Below are 8,661 nucleotides of genomic sequence, written 5' to 3'. Positions count from 1 at the left end.
CTCCTAGAAACAAATACATACAAATCATAATTAAAATAAAAATACCTAAATATCCCCTAAGTGCTCCAGGTGATCTTTGCTCCAACTCTGGGTTATTAAAGTCTGTTTTCACACAGTCTAAACTTTTTATATAACAGTAAAACATTTTCACATGACAGTTCAATATACAGAGCGAAGAAAATGATAAACAGATAATAAAATACATAGACAGCTTCAACTTTAAGTGATATACCGTACTTTACTTAAACATCTAAATGTAAAGCAATATATCTAAAAGGCCAATTACAAGTTACAGTTTACACGGACAAATGAATACAAAGACCCCACGGTTATGAGCATCAGCAAGAGTTCTGAATCTTTTTTTTGTCACACAGTCTCATTTGAGGTAAATGATAAACCCATGACTGAAGCCTCACTAGCCCTAGTTACTTCTACCCTTTTTATAGTATACCTATCTAGAAAACACTTGGACATGTGTAGAAGTGTATATTAAGAGAAATGCCCCCTACTGACTATGAGGTAGGCTTTTGTAGTTTTCCATTGACCATGTGATCTGCTATTATTGCCAATTCGGTATGGTCAGCCATTAATACCAAGTGACTGACTCCCATCATCTTCAGTAGATGCTTTATTGGGATGTTGTCTGTATGACATAGATCATCTTAACAAACCATAACCATTACAAATGTATAAATGTAAAATAAATAACATGAAAACGTGTTGACATTCTGCTACATAGGGATAAGAGGGCCTTCTTGTCCATCTGTAAAAGCATGTTCTAATGTGTGTTCATTCATTTATGTATATTATCCGTTTGAATGTTAATTGGTCATTGTATATACTATCTTTTTGTGTTAGTGCTACATAGAAGCATAATATGTGACAGCAGATAAGAACCAAGAAAATAGAGCGAACAAATCAGCCCATACTCCATAACTACTATTACAAAAGTATAAATATTGGGGATTCCAGCACACTATTTGGCCATATATTGCTTAGTCCACCACTATGTCAAACGCTTTTTTGGCAAACGCTATCTAATTTTTCATGACTATATTGCTTACCAAGGTGCTGAATCAGTAGAACGGCACTACATTTCACCCACTGAATTTAAAGCCTTTACAAAGCATATAAAGTAATATAAAACATGAATGAGGCACCTGTGTGGTAGGTGAGGTGCTCAACCCTATGGTTTGGTCTGAACCTGTAAATAAGCACAACAAAAAAAATATACAGGAGGGTAGCACACTCTAAAGAGCGTAAAAGGCATACACATTCAGATTCCCGGGCTGCTGCTAAAATAATAATGACCAATAAATATATAAAACTTTGTTTATTGGGGATTCCCTCACACTGCTGTTTTGTGTACTTAATGGTCATTATTATTTTTGCACCATTTGAATGTGTATGCCTTTTATGCTTTATAGGTTGTGTGCTCCTCTTTCTATATATATTTTTTTTGTGTTGTGCATTTTTGCAGCTCCTGACCAGACCTTTGGGTTAAGTAGCAAACCTGCCACACCATTAATGGTGTCTAGAGAAGGCTTTAAATTCCTTGAGAGTCTCGGTGGGTTAAAATGCAATGCAGTCACACAGATGTATACCATCCTCTTCTCTTCTTCAAGCTATACTGTACAAATGCAGTGCTTGCTGTGACATTCGATCCTGGGGGGAGAGGACATCACATTTTGCCCTCATGTGAACTGATTGGAGGATAGGGAGAGGACGTCACTACAAGCGCCCCCAATTCTGGCAGAAGTTGCTGCTGGGTGATGTATGTGGAGATGCAGATTGAAGATAGAATGGAGAAGAGAGAAGAGAAGGGGGAATATAGAAGATGAAAAAGAAGATGCGTTTTCATCCGATTGGTGGGAGGTTTGGGTTCGTTTAAGTGGGTCTCATGGAAACGGAAGTTTTTTTTTTTTTGCTTTCTATAATCTTTTGCGTGTTTAGTGTCAATTTGTATTGCAGATGTAACTTAATGTGATCCCACTAGAGGGTGCGCTCTGCTCATTTCTAGCTTTTGTAACCTACTGTGCTGTTTCACTTGTAAGGACACAGCATTCATAAACAAACAGACTTTAGCATATCTGATATTTTATATTTCCTTTGAAGGAACCAAAGCTTTTTATTTTATACGGTTTAACAACCATCAGCGCTTGCTTATGTATCACCTGACAATTAATTGTCCTGGTGAGAAAAAAAGGTACATTTTAAATGATTCAATACTTATTTTTGTGAAGAGTTTGTATATTTGGCAGTCAAAAGAATAATGTTTATAATGCTGTGTTAAGTTCTAAAATGTTTAATTTCTGTAGCGGACGTTAAAAGACCCTTTAATAATCTCAACTAAAATAACCAAAGCATTTTTTAATTTAAACAGCCCAGGCTGAGATTAGTTCACTATAGGTGTCTTGAAATAGTAGGTAGCTTTTTCAGTATGTCCGGTGTGTATTAATATGTTAGGGATACCAGCCACAATCCAGTGAAGAATCCTTTTTGAAAATTATAGACACAAATGGAGATATATAAAAAGACGCACCAGCTGAATGGGCAGCACTTCAAAACTTTTGTAGCAGGTCAAACCCCTGAGAAGTTAAACTGGGAGACATTACATAAATACACAATGTTAAGTATGTAAAATCATCATATGTACCGATTAGACTGATACAATTAGACCAACTTTAAGGCCAATGGCCAATTAATCCAATGCATGTAGGGGATAATTGGAGACCATTGTTGGGCGCTAGCTCGCTGAGCATCACATGTTCATCATGAATGTTACAGTCCAACCTCTAAATGGAATATAATAAAAAATATACTGCGTGCAGTGTGTTTTAGTTCTTGAAATACTGTTCCTGAATTTGGTTTAAGTTGCACATTTACACTACCAGCAAAACCTCTTAATTTTGGACAACTAAATAATAAATGTAGAAAATATTGGCTAATTAGACAGGGCATGGCATTGTGTGTTTTCCATTATAACTTGCAATTACAGTAGATTTGGATATCTCCTTGAAGTGGAGTGGATGTGTGTGTCTGCCCGTGCCTGCCCTGTGCCCTGCCTCTGCCACTGCTGCTGCTGTGACTCAATCTCTTTCCTTACGCTTACTTTTTTTTTTGGAGGAATTCAGTTATGTACCATGGGGCTGGATGTGCTGCCAGCATGGGCGTAGGAACGGGGGGGGGGGCGGGGGGGGACAGCTCCCCCCCAGTAACTCATGCGGGGGGACCGATAATGAAGAAATCCCCCCAGGGCCGTAGGAAACCCCCCCAATAGAAATGCTGCAAATGCGGCCCGCAAGACCTCGAGGTGCAGCCCACGTAAGATCGGCAGCCAGAGCAACCGATCTTACGCGGTCCGCACCCCGAGCCCTGCTACAAGAGCTCTGCTACTTACCTGTGGGAGGGTCTTCTGTATTGCACAGAGGAAGCGGAACCCAGCAGAGTTCAGGTGACATCACATCCTGCTTCCTCTGTGCAGTACCAGAGAACGCAGAGGGAGGCCGCGCCCCGTGCTGAGGTCTGTGAGCGACATCGAGGAGCTGCAGTGCAGGTAAGGGGGTGGGGGAGGATGTTTGAATGAGTATGCATGATTGAGGGAATGAATCTGTGAATGAATGAGTATATGAATGAATGAGTGTGTGTGTGATAGCATGGATGTGTAAGTGCTGGAACCTAGGCATGATGGGACTATGATTGCTGTTAGCAATCACACTCCTATCATGCCAAGTCAGCCAGTACATGCTGAAACCTAGCTAGCTTCCCCCCTTGTGTATTGATGCTGCTAGCAATATGGGGTCTGCACATCACTTACTGGCTGCCTGGGTATGATTTTTTTTGAATGAAAAAGGAGAATTTTCATTCAAAATTCATAGGCCTACATTCACTCACACTCTCTCACACACTGACTCATTAATTCTCATTCACTCTCTTTAACACTCTCTAAATGTCCCCCTACCTTCTCTGCCACTTCTACTTCTGCCAACCCCACTTGATGCCGTTGTCCTGAAGGGGTTTTTTTTAAAAACACCATTGCATGGGATTCCATAGTATATTGTAAAGTAATCATTTGAAAACATTACAGAACTCACAGAATCACAGTTTTGAAATATTCTGTTGTTATGCTGAGATTATGTGAATCTCCTACTTCTGTTCAATAATTCAGCAAGAATTCACAGGAGGAACTAAAAGCCCCGGTTCGATTGTCAGCTTAAAACAGAGGAACTGAAAATCGTTGAGGAATTCATTCTATTATTTCAATAACTTTATGACTTTATGACACTAGCAAAGGGCTGTGATGTATATCATAGACTTAAAAAAGCATTTCTTGAAAAAATAGATTAAAACTACGGTACATTTTTAGACATCATCAAATAAAAGGCAAAGCCTATTAAATATCCTTAAGATTTGAGATGAGGGAAAATACAATGACACTGGCGGAAAATCCGGCTTTTGCGTCTGTAATAGTGACTCTATTGGTCACCAGCAGGGAGCTTGTCTAGCATCAACCAATGAAAAGGCAGCAGCCCTTTCCCATTGAATAAATTAAAATATTGCAATTCGTACAAATGTGGATGCACAAGTCTAGTATTTAGTTTACTTTTCAGAGAGGTAAATATGAGCTAATGGTAAAAGTAAGTAAAATTTTTTACACTTTGGAGTGTATACTGCATACAAACAGATCAACGCTGTATAGTTTTTAGAGTCTCAAAACCGAGACTATAGCATACAGCACTTCAGAATATGATGTTGCTATAGAAGTCAATAAATAATACTAATAATAATAATTTTCCTCCTCTCATTTTCCTGCTGAGGAAAATGGTAAGTGCAAGAGAATTAAAGGTAAATGTGTATATTGTTCCACCAGACCTGGGACATAACAATGTCACTTTTATATGATATCTCTAGGAGTGTTTTTTAAACAGTGTTTTTTCTAGACCCTGTTCTCCCCTTGTGTTAGCTGGACTCCCTTTCCTCCTTACCTGGCACCAAATCCACGGAACAAGCCACAAATCCATGGAATTGTGTGGCGGCTAGGAACTGTGGAGATGCCCGTCGAATTTTGGAACAGAGTCGGAATGGATGTCGGTTGCCCTACCAGTTCGCTCTTCTGGGGTTATGCTGTAATTGTGGTGGGTCACAATTGGAGGTGGTTACTGAAATGGAGCTTATCTTTAGAACTGGGGTTTACCCAGCCGCAGCTCTGAAACTCTGGACCAGCTACTTTAAGGACTATTCCCAAATGACATCCTCAGCACTGTAGCTCAGGGTCCCAACTGATCAACTTGCTCTTTCGAACATAACATCCTTGGACCCTGGGCTCTTCATTGGTACCCAGGGATTACCACTGCACCCTCAGGATCATCTTGAAATAACGACTCTACCAGGTGGACATTGCTAGCTATGGGAACTGTATGGCGGTGCGGGCTTTCTGTAGTTGATGGGATTATACTCCTGATCTGATTGTGTTTGTGTATAAATACCCGTGCTGTTCTCAATAAACCTAGTTTTGTTTTGCACCCTACACTAAGTCACTACACTAGTGCTTGGGTGATTACAAAGGGTTAATCTCTTGAGCAATTGATTTTTTAGCAGCAAGGAAGATCTTTGTCCATCACATTAATTAAACGTCAATTGGTAAATAATGCCATTAAGGGAAGGATTGGTGAGGAATTTCACCCTGAGCTGCTTTGATTTCTAAATATGTGCTTGCAGTTCTACATATAGCCACCTTTTAGTGGATGATTTACAGGTTTTGTGCATTTAGTTTTGCAATTTATTTTGTTTTTAAAATAAAAAAAAAACAAGAAATTAACATTATTAGGTAACTATTGTTAAAAAATTCTGGGAAATACTTGAATGACCTTGAAAGTTAGGTAACCACTCTTGTGCAAACTAAGAATTTCTAAAAGCTGAGTCATTCGTAGCTAATAATCCTTTCTTAGATGGTTCAAGAATGCCCTGTACAATTGTGGCCTTTTATTTTGGCACTTATTGAATGTTCTGCTAATGACTTCTGTAATTATTTATTACCAGACATGAGCAAGGTATTTCTTACTGTACCACAGGCTTATTTTTCTGCAAAATTTTGCTGTAATGAACGTTCTGTTTGGAACGAACTAACAGCCATACACGACCACTTAACCTCTAGTTTCTTACACATATTCGCTCTAACTGAAACTCGACCTCATGTAACAATGCCTCCCCTGCTGCTCCTATGGTGGCCTTCACCTCACACTCAGAAGACCTGATGACAGAAAAGGTGGTGGCGTATACTTCCTACTCTCCCCAACTTGTACCTTTCAACTAATTCCCTCTGCATTCTCACTCTCTTTCTACTCATTTGAGGTTCAAGCTATCCGCTATTTAATCCCATCTCTTTACGTATCGCCATCGTATACCTTCCTCCTGGCCCTGCTAATATATTTCTGGATCACTTCTCCTCATGCCTTCACCACTTCCTCTCCTCTGATGTCCCCTCTGTCATCCTTGGAGACTTCAACATCCCAGTAGACACATCTTTGAAACTTCAATTACATCCTCTTTTAACCTCACAGAGAGGAACTCCCCCACTCACAATAATGGTCACACGCTGGACCTTTTTTCTAGCATGTGCTTTCTCACTTACCGTATTTGCTCATTTAAAAGATTTTTGCTTTAGGCCCCCTTTCCTGATCAAAAGAGAAAAACCCTGTTGGTAAATTTTATAGTTATACTGAGACCATTGTATACAAGAAACAAAAACTGTCTGCGCTTCTTACCCTAATAAAGTTGGCAACAAATATATAAACATAATATAAATGAGAGGTGAGACCATTGTTATAAAAATAAGTTGACCCTTTTGTAGATGGAAAAAGATCTTTATCTTTCTTAGAAAATATTTGTCAAGGATTTCTGTTTGTGGGAATGAGGGTGGGGGAGTGCTTGTTAATTTTCTCTGAATACCCTGAAAGCATATCTGAAACAAAGGGAGTGAACTTTATCAACTTGTGTTTTTCCCTTTTAAACTTGCCAGCTAAGTAACTACACATTAAGTAGTCGGTAATGTCGTAAAACCTCTTGATTTCATGTACTTATCATCAAGCTCTCCACAGGATCTGCCCCGGCACCAAGGTTGCATCCACTAGACTTGCTCAGCACACAGATCACACTCACAGGACTTGTCGCAGAACCCACGTTGCATGCACGGGACTTGACACAGTACCAAAACTGCACATGTATGACTTGCACAGAACCCAGGTTGCACACGTAGGACTTGCCCAGTACGACGGTTGTATCCATGGGACTTGCTCAGCAAATAACAAAATGTCATAAAATCACATAAAAAAGTATTGGTAAAGCTCTGCCCCAGGATAAGTTGATTGGTCTATTGAGACCTGTAAGCAATCATTTGACTAGATTGGTTTTGGTTTGTATATTTTTGGAATAATAAAGTATTTTGTATATATTGTATGGTAATGCATCTTTTATTATTTGATATTGATATTGAAGTTGTTGGGGAACTGCTAGAGAGCTGTCTTCTTCTCTTTTTCTTTTTTTGTAAATTTGTATTGGGATGGATTGACCATTATTCATAAAAGATCTGCCACCTTGTCACAACTCCTGTGTCGATGTTTGGTCATATGAAATGACAGGAGGAATGTATGCGGGAGGCTTGCTTGGTATGCATGTATCACGGTACAGAAACGGTTTTTAAAGTTTTATGTGACCGGTAAATTGTGTACATAAAATACAATCTTCCTCTAAATGTCACAGCTCAGTTACATACGATTCTACCATTGGGTCACAAAATGACATAAAACATCCTAATGAAACCCCACTACCACATTCTAACCACACCTCATGAAACAAAAGCGTCTCTTTTTAGCAGCGTGACACAATAAATAACCTCTACAGATCTACTTTTAAAAGACTAAACAATTGAACTTTAGGTGGGTAAAGTATTTAAACAAAACACTGTTTACCTAACTTCTCCACAAGCTGATCAGTAGTGCCAAAGGGACACCTGTGATTTTTTAGTGTTATACTTAGAAGTGCTTGACACAGATTTCACCTTTTCAATGTTTTTACCACAAATTGTACGTGTCCAATACGTTTGATGAGGAAAGCAAGGAGATTTCCACAATACACACTTAAAATAACCATGCCTGTACAATGCCATTCTCTTTGTTAGGTAGGTAGCTCTTCTGTATCACCAGATTATGCAAAATATTATGGGTGACTCATTATTTTATCATAATTAGAGATTATTCCAATCTTTTTAAATGGTTTTGTGCCTAGATATCTAAAGGCACCCTCCTAGTGTTAAACAGCTACTACACAGAAGGAGATTTTACTACAATTCTACTCTGTCTCAAAAAAAGAGGTAAGACCAGTTTCTATCTAGAAGGTTAGATGAGGGTCAGAGAGCTTGTTTGGGACCTGGTAAACAACAGTGGACCGCACAAAGAGTTACCATTATTCATAATGTATTGGATTTCTGGCCTTGCCCAGTCATCAATCAATTGTGGATCAGTGGACACCTTTGCAAACTTGCAAGATTTTCTACTTCCATCTTAGTCTAGAATCTGCGCTGTCTGCCCACTGCACAGAATACATATAATCACTGTGGCAGCTAGATGAACCATCTTCCACTTGATTTCACACAAAGCTCACTGG

The sequence above is a fragment of the Spea bombifrons genome, chromosome 6, assembly GCF_027358695.1.
Source record: "Spea bombifrons isolate aSpeBom1 chromosome 6, aSpeBom1.2.pri, whole genome shotgun sequence".
In the NCBI taxonomy this organism is placed as follows: domain Eukaryota; kingdom Metazoa; phylum Chordata; class Amphibia; order Anura; family Pelobatidae; genus Spea; species Spea bombifrons.
The sequence above is the reverse complement of the archived record's forward strand: the minus strand, read 5'-3'. Positions refer to the sequence as shown.